Source organism: Corvus brachyrhynchos, unplaced genomic scaffold (genome assembly GCF_000691975.1).
Source record: "Corvus brachyrhynchos isolate BGI_N302 unplaced genomic scaffold, ASM69197v1 scaffold6, whole genome shotgun sequence".
In the NCBI taxonomy this organism is placed as follows: Eukaryota; Metazoa; Chordata; class Aves; order Passeriformes; family Corvidae; genus Corvus; species Corvus brachyrhynchos.
In genome coordinates this window covers 4,193,019-4,211,019 of record NW_008238632.1, presented here as the reverse complement: position 1 = coordinate 4,211,019, position 18,001 = coordinate 4,193,019, and the positions used below count along the sequence as shown (strand labels likewise).

Genomic DNA, 18,001 nt, shown 5'->3' with positions numbered 1-18,001 from the left:
AATCCCCGTTGCATTGCTCATTCCAGGGCAAGCCGTAGCCGACCCTCTTTGTGCCCAGCGAGTGGCTCCTTCCCACACGGTGCTGCTTTGCAAGCTGTCCTTGCTTCTTCCTCCCTGCAGTGGCTGCTGCTTCTCTGCTGCTTTTCTGGGTCAGCCACTTGGCCAAAAAGTGGGTAGGTGGTCAAGCAGAGTTTTGAGAGCTGTGAAACACTGGAGGCACTTGGGAGGTTATGTGCCTTAGGGTAAATTGTATGCAGAGAAGAATGTGTTCCCTTCCTTGTTTCCTCAGGGGCGTGGCCCCCTCAAGGTGGTTGGCTTTTTCTTGAAATGCCGGTGGTTTTTTTTGTATTAGAAGTGTCACATGATGACTGCCAAACTTTGTAAGAAAAAGCAAATTCTTTGGAAGACTGAGAAACAACAGCTGAAACCTGACCTGGCAGAGAGACCAGGAGCTCACCTTTTGGATCTGGTACATGGGGCAGGCAGTGGTAGGCACAGGCCCCCAGAATGCCTGAACTCTTGTGAACAGGAAAAATCAATTCACCACAAAAATGTGAGGAGAAGTTTTCTATGAAGGAGCAACCAAGGACTCTTTTTCCCGTATAGGTTTTCTAAAATCACTAGCGCATCGAAAGTCATTGACCATACGGTAAGTCAGGCTGCTGAGAAAGTATCCAGATAATTGAAATGCCTGTGATTACCCAGGAAAACTTGCTGATGTTTACACTGCTGTCAGGTATTGAAGTCACACCATAATACTTGTTGCGGTATCTTGCAATAGGTTTTAAAATAGATTGACATCCCAGTACAAAGTGGGAATTTTCCTAATTTTTTCTGTGGTTATGAAAATGCTTAAATAGCAGTGTAGCACAGTAAATGTTAAACACTAAAAGCAGGGTTTATGTGTACTGATAAGAGGATGTTGGTAGAGAAGGAAGTAATTTGAGTTTGAGAGCAGTATGGTGGAAGTTAAAGCAGGGGTTTGTTACAGACTCAGAGCAGTAACATGGTGACTTTAAGGGATGGATTTGGGTCAGCATCATACTGAGAGGTGATATTGAGGAAGACTTTAACCGTAAAGAAATAAATTTTTGAAAAGATGATTCTGTACAAGAAGCCGCACAACTGATGCAAAAATCCAGCCAAATATGAGGAGAATGAAATCAAAAGGACAAGAGGTACTGTCTCAACATACATAGAAATGGAGGGGGTTTTTCTATCATGCTATTGCAGAGATGAATGAAACTGTGCAGAATGGTTAGGCAAAATGTTTGCTTTAGGGAAATAGCCGTTTTCCATAGATTCTAGGAACGAGTACTGGCATGCTGCCGGCAGTGATTTATTTTCACCCAGCCCTGGTGCTTGTGTCTGGCACTCAATGAAATCTTCCAGGGTAAATTATTTATTTAATTAAGAATGGCCGCAGTTGCACTGAGAAACTGGCAGCACAGCAGCAGGAAGTCTGTTAGAGATTGCATCTAACTTCTTACAGATAGGCTGCTTATATATACTTTCATTAATTAATATAATAAATAATTGTATGTTGGCATTTTTGTTAATTAGCACAGTTCATAGTACTGACTGTGGTGAGTGTACTGCCATACATTGTAGAAATCTAATTTCTTGATTAAATCACCCAGAGGCTTGTGCAGCAAGCTAAGACATCACATTGTTGCTAACTGAACTTTTGAACTTTTCATAGGAAGAGGAGATTGTCAGTAAGAGAAGAGTCAAATTTATCAGTGCGTAAGCTGGAGCAACCCAAAAACTTTCATTTCAGTAGGCATTCCCATAAGAGCAAGGAGAGGAACCCCCCTCTTCTTATGCCGAGTTGGCAAGATAATGCTTTTTCTGTAATTTAACATATTCCAGAGATAAGAGATAAGAGCTGGTGGTTTGAGGGAGTCCAGGAAGAGAGGAATTTGGGTATAACTAACAAGTGAAACTGTCGTTTGAGGAGAAATCCCTGAAGAGTCTTTATGCGATTTTTTTCTGTGTTGTGTAACAAATATAAAAGATGAAGCAATGTGATTTGGTAATTGTACTTTTTTCAATAAATCGGATTTTTAAGAATGCTTTATGAGTTTGATCCTTGCGTTCTTTCCTTGGTTGTTGAGCAACAGGAAAAAACCTTGCAAGAGGAAAAGAAACCACCTCTTTTATAGGAAAATACTCATGGATTTAAGCTGTTCAGTTTGCCACAAAGGGAAAAAAATGGACAAAAGTTTTGAAAAATATCACAAATGGGCATTTCTGAAACATCAGACACACTTGGTTTTTAATGGGCCTAATAAGCAAATCAACATAGAGCTAAATACACCTTCTGGGGTGATCTCCCCTTTTGGCATTGGGGGTGGGGACCAGCCAGGAGGCTGCAGCCAAGCTGGGGCTATCTCCTTTACATAGGTTGGTTTGTACATTCTCCTTTCTTCCCCCTGCAGTTCCTTCAAGACCTTGCTGGCTCTGTGATGGTCCCTGCTGAAGCTGTTGGCATCAATGTCTGAAGCACCTCTCAACTTTGAGAGGTCAGCTTTTCTTTTCCTTGGCCAGGAATCTCCAGTGCTGCCAAAGCTGGAAGCAAGTGGGCAGGTGGTTGGAGATTGAGGAAAGGTTTCCCACTGTCCTGGCTGTGCTTTTATGTCTCAGAGGGGCTGCTCTTGCTGCCTGTCCTATGCAGCCAGTTGCTTCAGCCCACACTGGGCTGGTTTGGGCAGCTGGGCAGGCAGTGAGCTGTTGGGCAGCCAGGGATTTCTGATGGGTGAGCACTTTGGATTGGCTCCCCATGGTCACAGGCAAACTGCTGAGCTGGCAGAAGCACACAGCTGGCATTGAGAGGAAGAAGCAAAGTGACATCCTCCCCTCTTGGGTGGCAGCTCGCCACTGGACTGACCTCACTGAAGCATGAAACTTCATCCTCAAGGGCAGGTCAGATCATGTACTTGTGAGGTTGTTAACACTTAAATACGATGTTACATTATCACAGTGCTCAGGGATGGAGAAAGTGAAGACAGTGGAGTTTCCTATGCTGCCCTTTTCCACTCCCCAGTTTTGGTGACCCCTAGTCGCTCTCTGTGTGTTTCCCTTTCCAGATGGAGTTAGAAATGGGTGTACATTCTGAATTAATTTTTTATTGGCCATACCTGTGGATGAAGACTGTTTTTACTGATTTGTGATCAACCATCAAACTGAAATGAATGTCATTTCAGAACAGTCTCTTTGCAGTCACTGTTTTTATTTTTGCTTTACAGTATCTTTGAGGTACTCCTAGTTCTGTGCACTGGAATTACAGTCACGGAATGGTCTGGGTTGGAAGGGACCTATAAAGATTATCAAGTTCCCCACCCTGTCGTGGGCAGGGGCACCTTCCACTAAACCAGATTGCTCAGACCCCCATCCAATCTGGCCTTGAACACCTCCAGGGATAGGGCATCCACATCTTCTCTGGGAAAGCTATTCGGGTGCTTCACCATTCTCATAATAAAGGATTTCTTCTTTAAATCTAATCTACCCTCTTCCAGTTCAAAACCGTTGCCCCTTGTCCTATCACTACAGGCCCTGGTAAGAAATCCCTCTCTTACAGGACCCCTGTAGGTACTAGAAGGCTGTTACAAGGTCTCCCCAAAGCTTTCTCTTTCTTCTCCAGGCTGAATACCCCCAGCTCTCGCAGCCTGGCTTCACAGGAGAGGTGCTCCAGCCCTCTGATCATCTTTGTGGCTCTTTCTGGATCCACTCCAACAGATCTGTGTTTGACTTGTGGTTGTTACCAGAGCTGTGTATGGTATCCAGGTGGGGTCTTGCAGGAGCCCAGTAAAGGGGCAGAATCACATCCCTTGACCTGCTGGCCACACTGCTTTTGATGCAGCCCAAGATGCAGTTGGCTTTCTGTGCTTCAAGTGCACATTACTGGGTCATATCTAATTTTTCATCTACCAATATGTATTGGATTGGTATAGCAAGGTTTTGGTAGGAGGGAACTACAGTTGTGGCTTCTGTGAAAAGCTTCCAGAAGCTTCCCCTATGTTCAATGGAGCCAATGGCAGCTGGCTCCAAGGTGGACATGCTGCTGGACAAGGCTGGGCCCATCAGCAACAGAGGTGGCACCTCTGGAATAACAGATTTAAGAAGGAAAAGAAGTTGCTGCGCAGCAGCAATTGCATCCAGAGAAGAGCAGGGTGAGAACCTGTGAGAGCAACAGCCCTGCAGACACCAAGGCCAGTGAATAAGCAGGGGCAGGATGTGCTCCAGATACTGGAACGGAGAGTCCCCTGCAGCCCGCGGTGCAGACCATGGTGAGGCAGCTGTGCCCCTGCAGCCCATGGAGGTCCGGGGTGGAGCAGAGATCCACCTGCAGCCTGTGGAGGACCCCACACTGGAGCATGGGGATACCTGAAAGAGGCTGTGATCCCATGGGAAGCCTGTGCTCTCTCCTGTGGGGGGGACCCCACATGGGAGCAGGGAAATGAGTGTGAGGAGTGCTCCCCTTGAGGAGGAAGAAGCAGCAGAGACAATGTGTCTGAATACAACTCCATTCCCCATTCCACATCCCCCTACACTGCTGGCAGAGAGGAGGTAGAGAAAATCTGGAGTGAAGTTAAGCTTGGCAAGAAGGGAAGGGTGAGGGGAAATTTTTTTAAGGTTTGGTTTTATTTCTCATTGTTCTACGCCAACTTTTTTGGCAAGAAATTAAACTTATTTGCCCCATCAAGTCTATTTTGTCTATTTGTGTAATGGCAACTGATGAGTGATCTCCCCCATCCTTTTCTCTTTTGTTGTGTTTTCTCTCCCGTGTCCATTTGAGGAAGGGAGCAACAGAGCAGCTGTGGTGGGCACCTAGTGTCCTGTCAAGTCAACCCACCACACAATACCCCCAAGTCCTCCATGGGGCTGCCTTAATCCATTCACCCCCTGTCTGTCCTGATACTGGGGGTTGCCCCGACCCATGTGCAGGTCCTTGGCCTTGGCCATGTTGAATTTAATGAGGTTCACACTGGCCCACTTCTCAAGCCTGTTAAGGTCCCTAGAGATGGCATCCTGTCCACCAAGTGTATCAATTGCACCGCTGGGCTCAGTGTCACCCGCAAACTTGCTAAGGGTGCACTCAATTCCACTGTGTCATTAACTAAGGTGTTGAACAGAATCAGTCCCAATAAGGTTCCACGAGGAACGCCACTTGATACAGATCCATTTGGACATTGAGAGGTTGACTGCAACTCTCTGGCCATGGCCATCCAGCCAGTTCCCTATCTATTGAATGGCCCAGCCATCAAATCCTTATCTCCTCAATGTAGAGAGACAGAGATGTTGTGTGAGACTGTATCAGAGACCTTAAAGAAGTCAAGATAATGCCATCAGTTTCTCTTTCCTTATCCACCAGTGCAGTCACTGTAGAATAATGTATAGAATAAATCTGTCATGTTTTGATGATTAACTTTATTTGGTCCCTTCAAGTCAAGTGCCATACATACAATGTGTACAGACCACTGAGACTGCTATTATTTTTCATCACCATATTCTAGAAACACTTCAAAGGAATTTTGGAAAAGACTAGATCTTAAAGTATTTTAGTTATTATCTTGGAATAGAGTTGTACACAGACAAGGCTATTGCTATCACATGCTAGTTTCTTATTTCAAGAAAATCTGGTTTCAGGTGCTCAGGCAATAGCTTTCTTTAGTTTTATGGTGTGATTTACTTTAGAGCTTTGACATAAACTAATTTACTGTTAACTATGCTACCAAATGTATCCAGTTTAGACTATATCATAGGTAGTGTTAATTTGAAATGTAACTTCAAGTATACTTATTTCCATAAATAAAAGTGTTTATTTTTGTGTTATATATCTAAAATAAGCACAAGTCCCACCACCATCATCCATTGTTACTCAGATTTCTTCAGGGGTGTTTGAATGCAAGGGGATGTATCAGAGTCCTGCTTCCAAATAGAGAAAAATCAATATGTAGTCTTAGAAGCCTGTGCTTCTATAATATTTTAATTTTGTTTTTCAGTTATGATCAATATTACCTGTTTTGCCAATGCTAGCAGTTAGAGAAAGGCCCTAAGACACTGATGTGCAGGCAGACTGAGAATAGCATGAACTATATTTGTGTTTCTGACATCAGTGTCCTGGTTTATCTAATGTTGTATGATATGCTGACTAAATGCTCCATACTATCCCATCCTCAGTGAGCCAACATTTTCTAATACTGCCCCTTGTTTCAAAAATTGTAGAAATTTCAAATAATAATTTGTTAATGTAAGTTGTTCTCCTACTGTCTGTTTGGAAATCTCATAGTCTCTTTACTTTTCATAAACAATGTTCCTACACTACATTAATGTATATTCCAAATTGGATGCTCCTGGGCCAGTAAGAGAGAATTCATGAGCTTCCTACTTCAAATACAGCATTTTTAAAACTATCATGAAGTTGTGTTGTAATAGAACATCTCTGCACTCTTTAATACTTACTTAGATGGGTATACTTAGTTAGCACTGTAACCATGATCCCTGTTCTGTCCTTTACCTGTCCTGTTTTCGTTATATTTTCTCTGTATTGAAAAGCAACACATTTTTGCTACTGGAAACAGCAAAAGCTGCTCCTGCCAGATCTTAGTTTTTCCACCATATCTCCTTTTATCCCACAGATACCACCTTCACTGCCCATCTGTTACATTACCACATCTGTACCTATCCTCTGCAAGGTTTGCTGGGTTCTTCTCTGTTGCAAGAAGTCAGGCTTTTGAAAAGTCTGTTGCCTTCCAGAAAAGAAGTTGCACAAACCAGCCTTGTTCTAGGTCTCCCATGTGAGAAGTGGCAGAACCGACAGCTGGTTGAAAAAAAAAAAAGGCAAGCAGAAAAATGAACTGTGCCAAAGATTTCACTTTCCAAATGGACTAAAATGCCTGTTTTATGCGAGCAAAGGGTTTTGACAGTTCTGTGTTCAAATAAGCCCTTTGTCTTTTAATTGATGTAGAGATTTGGATTACAACTGCTTAGTGAGTATTGACTGAGTCTGTAGCATCCTTTTCCTGGAGATGTGTGTGAAAGGAACATTAGCTGGAATGTTGTAGTAAGGTGCTAGAGAAATGGAGCCCTAGGACCCTTCCAAAATGCCTGGCTGCTGTGATTAACACATTCTGTCTCCCAACGGGCAGATGGCACATGGGAAGTTAACTTTCCAAAGACAGCTGGAAGTTGCAGGATCAGCCTGATGCCTCCCAAACATTTGAGCAGTTTCTGCTTGAAAATTGCTGTTCAAACGCAGAAATATGCAGTATATGCTGCGGCTTCCTTTTTCCCAGTCCAGGTTTAAACAGACCTTTTGAGGATTATGAATGCAACCCTAAAAGTTAGTCTGTTTCACAGTATTTATTTTGAGCTTCAGATCCTGATCTCTGTTCTATGTTTAATTTGAGTAATGGTTAATAGGGCCATCCAGAGTTGTCCACAGAGGTTTATGTCTTTAATTAAATGCAGAGAAACAGCCAGCTCCAGCTAACCTCTGCCTCTTTTAGCTGGAAAAAGAGGAAAAGAACAGAGCTTTAACCCTGCTTTCCACACAGCCTCCCATTCTCTTGCATCCTTTGGGCAGCCAGTGGCCACTGGTGTGGCTTAGAGCAGATGCACTCACTCAAAGGTGCCAAAGAGCTGTTCTGGGAGCTGCCAGGCAGCTGTCTGCCACCACAGGGTCAGCATTTCCTGGGACTGCTCTTTGTCAGTGGGGGTTTTCCTCCAGCCAGGAGAGGTCTCCTGTTTGGGATTTGGACACTGTTTCGTTGACCTCACCTGTCACGCTGGAGATGGTGCCCAAAATGTGTGTCAGCATCCCCACCTCCTGGCTTTCCTAGCTTTGAAGGCATGCTCCAGCTGTGTCCCTGCCATAGCCATGTGATGTGGCCCTGTGCCTCAGTGGTACCCGATGCAGCCTCCAGGAGAAGGGCTGGAGTGAGAGGGAATGGGAACGTGGAGGATGGAATAGGGAGTCCGTCCCTTTGACAGACATCAGAGTGAAAGGAGAGGACAGCTCTTCCTGCTTGCTGAGGCTTGTGTCATGGCAAAAGGGAGATCCTGGGCTCTGAGCCGTGAAATCGTCTGATCCATCACTGACTTAACTTCAGAATGTGTGGCAGAACATAATTAACAGCTTATAAGCATTTTAAAGGCTCCTGATGAAGGGGGAATTGCACTATTTCTGAACGGGTAAGGGGCTTCTGGTGTTTCATGCAAAATTGTAGGTTGTATTTTCCCATGGAATTTGCAGACTTACTACAAAGTATATTTGGGTGCTTCAGCAGTTCTTGGTAAGGTGGTATTGAGCACCTCTCCTATTTTTCATGGCACTTACGCTATTTTAAGAGCTCCCACAGTTGAGAGCCCTAGGGGATTTGAGTGTTTTGATTCCTGTATCTTCTGTAGGAAGTGGCTTGTTTTATTCCAGGACATTGCATTTTGGGGGCACCAGTGAAAGACCCAGGAATGTCAGGAGAAAAGAGACTGCTGCTCAGTGTCTGCAGGAAATTGGTAAGGAAAATCAGCTAGAGGGCACCAATATTTCTTCTTAGGGCTGTTAAATTAGGCCATGTGGACTGGCAGCATATGGATGCATGAGAGAAACATGAGGGCTCTACGAAACAGTTGTGCTAAAAATAATTTTTGGTGTTATTTTTAATAATGTTATCACAGATGAAGAAAGTGAGGTAGAAGTTCATAGCCTGGGACAATTCTTTCTCCTGCTTTACAGGGTAAGCACTATAAATCCTTGAGTGTTTGTTTGGCTAGGTAATGCTTTCCAAAACTATGTCAATGAAATAGGCATCAGAGCCATAAAATATTTTCCTGTATTTAGATTCTAAATGTGCAGTAAAAAGTCATTACAGTTTAGACTCCTAAGCACCAATATTGCTTCTAAAAAGAGGGTTTGGATGTTAAAATCTGATCTTCTAAAAAAATAAAGGTTTTAATATTGCCAGAAATGCACAGTCAGTGTTTCGTGCTCAGTGGTGTTAGTAGGCTCAGCTATATCCTAGTAAGTTTTGTTGCTGTCTGGGCATGAAAAGGATCCTGAAACTGTTGAAGGGGGCAGGAGTATTGTAGGATTACCAGCTGATTGGTTAATTTAGAGGATTATGGTTTTAATGCCAAAAAATCCAGTTGCAGAGAATTGCGGAATAATTTAGGCTGGAAGGGATTTCTAGGGATCCTCTTTCTAGCCCCTGCTCAAAGTGAGTGCACGGTACATGGTTTTGCATGTTGCAATAACTTACCTTTACATGGTTTTGATTTGTGCAAGAAAGATTAACTATTTGGGTATTTTTCTTTTTGTGTAGTAGAGAGACAAATACCAAAGAAGGATAAAAATTAAGGCAAAAGTTGATCCAGATAGCATTTAAGCAGCACCAAAATGTCCCATACCATTTTGCATATATTGTTTTGGTTTTTTAAGATTCAAAAACATTGCTCTAGGGTAGCACAAGGGACTTAGTTTAAACATCTGTGAATTAATTTTAAATTGTTCTTTTCATTGCTGGCTAATATGCAGGAGGAATTGGTAAATATTGAGAGCGAAGGCTGTACAGCATTTTTTAGCCAGTGGTTCTGTTTAGACTTAATCGCTATAATGCAGTGTTAAAATTTACAAAACAGCTTGTAATTGCAGTAGCTTATTTAAACCAGCTATTTGTGGTTATGTCTGCTGAGGAAACTTAAACTTCAATGTTCCCCAGCCATCTAATAGCAGCAAATCGACTGCGGGTCTCTTGAAGGAATATCTAAATGTAGGCTGTTGAATAATCCCTTTGGGGGCCCTGTAACTATTTTTGTGCCTGGATATGCGTCATCAGTGGGTATTTTCTCTGGTGACTAGCTTACATCAGTAGGTCTCCTACCATACGCTCTATCAGTGAGTGACTTATGATTGATGGGAGTCACGGCTGCTGTTTAGCTTTTATCTGTGACCTCAAATAATGGACAACAGGAATTTCCAGGCTGTTAAATTCCTTGAATGACTGAAGACACGGGATGGCTCTGCTGATAAACGCAGGTAGTACCCAGATCCTGGGTGTTCACCGGGGGCTGAGGCGGGGAGGAAGGAGAGGGGGGTTCCTCGGCTGCAAGGCGGTGAATCCGGCGCCGACGCGTAGCCGCGAGTTGCGCGTCCCCCAGCCATCCGTGTCCGCCGGTGGCTCTGGCGTTTCAATGTCTTTAGCTGGCTGATCTTTAGGGCAGTTGGTCCGTTCATTTCATCCCAGGGAGACACGCAGTTTGCAGCTCTGTGGAGGGAAAGGCTGTGGAATTTTCAGCTGCAGTCTGGTTGGTTTTTAACCCTTTTTATTACCATCAGCAGCGAGTGGATTTATTGACATGCTTCACCCAGGTGCTGCCTGGGCTAAATCTGAAGGTGCAGTAGGCTACGTGGTCTTAAGGTGAAGTTGCACCTGCCACAGTGACCCACTGAGCGCACAGTCGTAGTTCATTTCCTGGTGTTCAGTACTTCATATTAAGGAAATAAGGACTGCAGATACTGAGTTATCTCCTCTTTCTGTGTCCATTCTGCCTTTCTGTCAGAAGCTGACATGCGAAATGGGGCTGCAAGACAGCTACAAGATTTTCTGTGTTACCTGTGATGAATTCAGCAGCTTGAGTCAGCCCTACGGTGAGGCGCTTTGTCATTTCTTCTTCTTTCCCTCCTGTTCTTCCTGTCTCAATCCTTTTGATGAAGCTATGATAGGAAGCAGATTGGCTCTCTGTGAACTTGTGCACAGAAATCTCTCAAGCCCTTCTCCTGGTAACCACGGAGTAAAAATGACAGATATAGATGCTCCCAGTGTGATTGAGGATTTAAAAAAAAAAAAAAAAAAAAAAAAAAGTCCTTAATGCTGTTTATCACGCGGCATTGTTTGGCTGAGGGAGGATAGCAGCTGGATCCAAATTCCTTCTTACCACTTCTTCCTGTTGGCAGGTGGCCTTCCGCACAGGCTGGGCTTGCAAACTCTCACGCGGGTCTTACTTATTCGAGTGCCTACTATTGCTTTTCATTCAGGTGACAGCGGTTTGGGTTTTGTGTGAGATTTTGAGACTTGAAAAGTTTCAGAGGGAAAACAGGAGCTTTGTTTGAACTCGCCTGTATGTTCCCTCCTCCGCATGTACTAGCCCAGAGGTCGTAGTTAATGAATGAAACCAGGCTTCCTGCAGAAGCCAGTTAACCGCTGGCTGTGCCTTTGTTGACACAGTGCTTACAGGTGTGCACTGTCGTGGTGTGGATGCCCTCACTCTGAGCAATATGGGCTGTGTGTACCTTTCTGCTCCTTTCAGACAGGTGCCTGCTCGAACACATGCACTGGGTCTGAAGTGAATTTCCTCATCTGCTCTGGCTAGCTAGCTGAGTGCTGGTTAAGAATTGCATTTGGCAGAAGTAGTAGGAAGAGAAGCAGCAATTAAAAAGAGGCTTGGAAAATCATGAGAGGGAGATGAGGGAGTGGAAAGGTCTTCATCGAGCTGTGATTTTACTCTTCCTTTATTTTTGGGTTTCTTTTTTTTTCTGTCACTTCAATAAGACTTTGAGATTCATGGCAAACTGGTTATATAATTCAAAATCTGTAAAAGGTTGAGCACAAAAATGTTTGATGAATCTTGAGTCATTTACATTAAAAATCAGTGGATTTTCGTGGTGTGTGCTTTGAAAATGTAAAGTTTGCTAACTGGTTGATGCTACTATATGTGTCATTTACCTCAGCTTTCTAGGAATCAAAATGCCTGGCTACACAGTAATATTTTTGGCTAATATTAACCTCATTTGCCCTCATTTTTAGGGGTGTCATGTTTTGGGTAGTGATAGTATTTTAGGGTAGCTTTCATTTACAGTGTTTGTGCAAAAGCTCAGCATTACCACCTTTCCAGAAAGACTCTGCAGAAACTGGAGAACATTTCCAGAAAGGGTTGCCGTTTTCTAAGAAAAAATGTTGGCAAGTTGCCTGCTGTTTCCTGATGCTTGGCACTGAGGCCAAGGCAGAGGGATGGAATCCAAACTGGCATGTGGCAGGGTGTGTAGGTACCTCCCTGTGTGCTGTGACAGAGATGTCGCGTTGGGGACAAACTTAATTTAGGTGCTGACCCTGCAGTGAAGTCACACCCTATGGATGCCTGGGTCTGTATGCCTACACCCTGTTGCCTTCAGTGACTAAGTGCAGGCACCAAGTTCTGCTGGCACAGCTTGAATTGAGGAATGATAACCGAAGTACTAAAACCTTGTTTTTCCAGAAGAGCCTTCACTTATTCAGTGGTCACCTTTAAAATCTGGAAAGTCACCCTGCACAGTGCCTAACCAGATATTCCTCTGTTTAGTTAAAATAATTAGGTGTTGGAGCCAGGGATACTGCATATTCAACGAAAGTCGAAGTATTCACTGCAGCATCTTGTAGTATCTCCATCAGCAAACCTCTCCCTCCTCCAGTGAAGCGTATTGGTGTTTCAATGTGCAACTAGTTCCCAGTGGGCACAGGATTGTAATTACCATATATGGGAGGTGAAAACAGAGGCTGAATCTGACACAGGAGTATCAGGGGGCTTCATTCTGAAATCTTTTTAAATATTAAATACAATTCTTTTCTCTTCCACCCTTCCCACCTGTTAAATCTATGACTGTACACTCTGTACAGCTGCTGTAGTGATGGTTATTTGTTGAGGGTCATAACAATGAATTGGTATTTAATAGTTTTGTGTCATTTTTACACAAAGTACTCTCAGTGCTTAAATACTCTGAGAGTAAAGAGGTGCTCTGAGATAGAAAGAAGAGCAAAAAAATTAGAAAGCTCACCTCGCCATGGCCCACTGTTTTGACAGCACTATTTTGTTTCAAGAGTGACTGTGCGGAGCAGGCAGTGCTGCACAGTCATTAATGAAATCATAAACACAAGTAAATATATGTTATTACTGTGAGCTGGCTATACGTTGTAAAAAATAGTCTGAAATATGAGGCAGAGTAGTTATTTGACATTTTCAGGGGACATGGTATATTTTGTTTGTTTTAGTTCAAAATCGTCTATTATAGTTACAAATACTTGATCTCTCAAGGTGATCTTTGTGTTCCCATAAAGTCCAGTTGAAGCCACTGAACCAATTCCCAGGTACTTGGAAACTGCAGTTTTGGTCAGCTTGTGTGAGGGAGAGCCTGGAGGAAGAGCTTAGTTTCATTGGTTTGCTTTGGGTTTTGTTCCTTCAGGTATCGTGGAAGAAATAATAATCACGTCATTTAGGCATTACTTTGCTGTAGGGAAAAATAAGGAGTTACTCATAAACATTGCTCATATTTGTAGTGATCAGAGTAACAAAAGTGAAGAGGAAGAAAAATAATGCAGTGAAATAATACAAGAAAAGCACAGTGTAAAAAAAAGTTGGAACAGTGAAAAAAGTTATTTCATTTTTGTGAATATAATTTCTTAAATCCAATTGATACAATGAATGAAGAGCCTTCCATCTTTTTGATGTTACTGTATACAGTAATGTGAGTGAATGGAGTCAGATACACTTCAGCACTTCCTGTGTGTTCTGTGCCTGATGACCTTGGTCCTGAGACCTTTCGTCATCATCTCAGTCCTTCCTGCAAGTGGCCAGCAACTTTCATAAGGTTGTTGGAGATCCAGGACTAGGCTGTCAGTAAGTTTATAGATTTATAGATGTTGCCCTGGCATCAAGCAGTTAATTTGAATGAAATCCACCCATTTGTTGGCACGTGGGGAAGAAGAGAAAAGGAACATACTGCAGGTGAAGGCTGTGTACTATGGCAGACAGGAGGGTACCTCCTTTATGTCAGTAGTCTGGCACCAACTCCTGTAAACTGTGGCAAAGTCTTTTCCTCGTCTCCTGTCTTGTTTCCTGTATCTACACGGAGCAGTAGTTCTTGTAGTGATTTTTGCTCTTAGCAGTATTTCTCTTTAGTGCCACAAAGTGAGCATTTTTCCTGCAGGACCTCAAACAGCTCAACAAGTGGTGAGCTGCCAGTGACTCAGCCCAGCATCCCTGTCCATCTGCTTGCTGCCACCAGCACTCCCTACCAGCCTCCTGTTCTCAGATGCAAAGCCAGGCATGAATACTGGAACAGGAGTGGGTAAGGGACAGGGTTATCCTGGGGAAAGAGATCCTGTACTCCAAGGAGACAGTGAGGGAAGAAGCTTCCTCCTAAAACAAGTTAAATTTTTTCTGAAGCACATCCTGGCCTTTTGCACATCCTGGTTTGGAAACTTGCTGTAAAGGAGGCAAGAAAGAGATGCCACACAGTGGCACCCCCAGGAGCCTTGATAATGTCAGGACACCTGACAGTACAGCCTCACTTCAAAAATGGCACTGTTGTGAAGGATTTTCATGATACTGCAATAGCTAATAGCACAAGGACACAAGGTACTTATTCAGGATTGCTGAGGACTGTGCCAAGTGTCTGTAGTTTCATGACATGACATTGTCCCTCTGCAGGCAGGCCTTTAGCGTTGATGAGTTTTCCAAAAACTCATCCAGTCTTTCTCAAGTACAATTGCCAGTTGCTACCCTCCTAGTTAAAAATAATAACAACAAAGTTAAAAAATTAAATTCCTTACCAGGTAGTCATTTTGTTTTCATAAACTTATTCCAGCATCCTCAAGGATGGACTCTCTTTTCTTTTTGTACACTTGTTTATCCTTTTGGGCTGTGAAGGGAATGAATGTTTGGGGATTTCTCTGTGTGCTGCTTGGGACCATCTTTGTTCAGGGACAGAGGAGTTACAAAGTCAGTCCATGAGGTCATGACATCTTCTGTCCTTTGCCTGGGAGGTAGGATAACAATCTGCAGTGTGAAACTCCTTTCCCACCTCCAAGGAATTCTGTTTCTGCTTACAAAGGCCAGCCAGATATCCTCATCTGGAAGACTGTAATTTGGGAATGAAAAAGAAATGGGATTATTACAACTAAGAAACAGAAAACTCATTGAACCCCGTTTCACTAATATGCAGGGAAAAGTGATAGTAACCAAATTTTCTCAGTCTAACCAAAACATGGAGCATCACATTGACTAAAGAAAATAGGAGCCTTTTGAGGCTCCTTTGCTCTTAGCTCTCCATCCTCTATAAAGCTCAGAGCCATGCATTGATGAAATACAGCCTGTCTTTAGAAGTGAGATAGTGATTTTCAACCCTCTTGACTCTTGACCATGAGCTCAGGTCTCATGCAAGCAGAAGCTTGCCGCTGGTTACAGAGGGAGCAAGGCTGCAAATCAGAAGGTCAGCTGCTCTTTTTAGTTTAGCATTTTATACCTCGATTGCTATTAAATTAGATACCACAGTGGTATCAGAGCCAAGATCACCTAGAAGGGAATAACTGTCTCAAAGAGCTATGAAGTATCAAAATGCAAAAAGGAGTATTAGTTTAACTTGTAGGAAAAAAATAACTGTGGTGAAAGTCCGTTCCCTTGATGGAAACTAGAGGAGCTGATTAGTTTGAACAACTCAAAAGACAAAATGCTGACCTGGACAAAATGCTGAAAAATATACTACATAGATTTTTCTTACTTGGATACAATATGATCTAATAGACTTTGGTAATTTCCTTTTTTGATCTAATTTCTGGGATTCTATGATCACTTTCAAAAAAAGGTCATTTTCTTGTCTATCTCACTGCAAACCTTCTTCATGAAATTTTTTTTAGTTTTACCCCACAGAGGGAGGCATTTGCAGTAATCCAGCATGGTTGTGTTTTGAAGATTCCAGACAGGTTTCTCATAGCCATATCTTGCCATTGCTCCATTGTAAAATGCTCAGAATACTTGATGAGATTTTTGCATTAAATTGTAAGGTATTTTTATCCAGCTGCTCTTTAGAGGCTCGAGTCATATCCATGCTCTATTCCCATGGTAGCCTTCTTCCAGTTCTTTAAAGCTACAATTTGGCTTTACAGGAAATAATTGTCGTGCCTACCACACTGTAACTAAAATATTCAGACACATGAATCTCTTTCTTGACTTCCTATAAAAACGTCATTTGTAGCTTTATTTTGTTTGTTCTGGTTTGACTGTAGTGTAAACAAGAGTTTATTAAAACATTAGCTCTAAGTTACAGTTCTTTTTTGAGACTGCCAGGTTTTACAAAAAATATTACTGAAACTGCAGGGCAAAACCACATATTAACAGAAAAATGAATAATGAGTCTGTTTTCATATGGATTTTTTAAAAAGTACAGCTTGTAGTTGAACTAAATGTACTAATTCCTCCACTTCAGTCAGGAAGCCCTCATAGACTTTCGACAGTGCCGCCAAAAAATTGACGTTCCAGCTGTTTAAAAGATATCAAAAGCTAGTTTGACAATTGTAATCTCTTCCAGGAATTCCCTTTCCCATTTTCCCTCCCTATAAAAACAGATAACAAGATGCTTATATAGTAGAAATGGAAAGTCAGAGCTATTTTATGAAGCGCTGTGCATTCCTTCCAGCCTTAGGAGATGAGGCATGACATCTCCACGACAGGGTAGGAAACACAGGCACTCTGTTGTGTAAGTAGCATTTGCTTCAAGGATTAGCTGCTTGCCAAGATAGCGCAGATTTAAATGTTTCCTAAGCCATTTCTGAGTTTTTACGTAACATGGCAGTGACAGGAGAGCAGTGGAGATGGGTGGGTAGGACCTCAAAGCAGCAACCAAGGAAAGACAAAACCAAAGGAAGCAGAGAAATATGCTGCATGTGCCAGCATCAGCTGACACAGCGGAACTGAAGGCAAGGGAAAGCAGCACCAGCCGGGCTTCTCTTGAATTTCTGTCCTCACTTTTACACGCAACAACATGAGACAAACTGAAAGGAGACGCCGCTTGAACTTTTGTTCTGAAGCATCTCAAAAAGGCACTGAAACATGGGCTCAAAGGTCAGAAGTATTCCCTTTTCTGGAACAAATTCCCAGGACAGCTGTTAATACTGCTCTGTCTTTTAAGGCTAATCTTTAGTAGTATTCAGTAATACGTATTAAGAAATATATAGTATTACTGTGGCTGTGGTGAGGAATGGTTTGTTCTTCTCTAATGACAGAAAGGAGATTCTGTGTTAGGAAAAGTGAAATAATTAAAGAGGTTGCCAATAAAAAAGCCACTGTATTTGCAGAGGGTGCCCTTGTGTTCAGCAAATGCCAATTAGAGAAATGTCACTTTATGTGTACAATGGGTTATTACTGTGCAAACACTTGTACAATTACGCGCTGGGTCAGAAGGGCAAGTTACCTTCACCTCACAGCCATGACTTTAAAGCAAACACAAATACCAGGCACACAAACATCAGGCGCTGTGGCAGGGGAACAGTAAAGTAATGACTCTATGAAAATGCAGGCTAAAGAAGAAAGAGTCCGTGTAACAAGCCTTGGCATTGTGGGAGGTAATTTTTACCGTGTCTGCACTAGGTGGATTAGAAACATCATCTTTATATCATGGAAAAGCAAATGCTTCCTTCCACCACTTTAAATACAATTTATATACTGTTACGTTGTTCAGGTGCTTGGAAATGTGAAGAGAATATACAGAATATACATTTCTTTCAGTTACCTTCTTTGATACTGGAATGCTTGTAGTCCACATGCCCTTGTAAATGAGTTTGTGCACTTCCTTCTGTTCTGCTACCAATGGTCTGATGTCACCACCATCTGATGCACTCTGCTCTCAGCTCTTGTGTGGCTCTGACTGACTTCAGTAAATGGAATAAAGGGCAGTTCTGCAAGTCACCTTGTGCAAGACATGCACAACATGTCCTTGTTTATTACTTGCACTTCTTTGTAGGTGTTCTACTTTTATTTCACATATTTTGCCTGAAGCTTCTTCATTCGATTCAAATCTAAGTGGGCAGAATGAGCTGGGGATGCTGTTGCCATCTTGGGTGCACACAGCATAGCTGTGCTGTATGTGGATTCATAAGTTTTGCTCTAAGGCTATCAAGTTTGTCCTCTTTTCTAATGTGGTTGCCATCTGTGCTTGTTCTGGCTTCTCTCTGGGTCGTAAGAAAGAACACAGTTC

General features: G+C 42.7%; 1 protein-coding gene across 5 annotated transcripts in view; it reads left to right on the top strand.

The window, feature by feature from the left end:
* The window catches only part of HIVEP2 (human immunodeficiency virus type I enhancer binding protein 2), a 106,390-nt gene that overhangs the window by 10,337 nt on the left and 78,052 nt on the right, over positions 1–18,001 (top strand). For 2 of the 5 annotated variants that reach the window (XM_017737235.1, XM_017737234.1), the window contains exon 1: positions 9,888–10,036. The exons of the other annotated variants lie outside the window; for them this stretch is intronic. The gene's annotated coding sequence lies outside the window, so the exon portion shown is untranslated. Of the gene's footprint in view, positions 1–9,887; positions 10,037–18,001 lie in introns of those variants that run through there. 5 annotated transcript variants of the gene reach the window in all.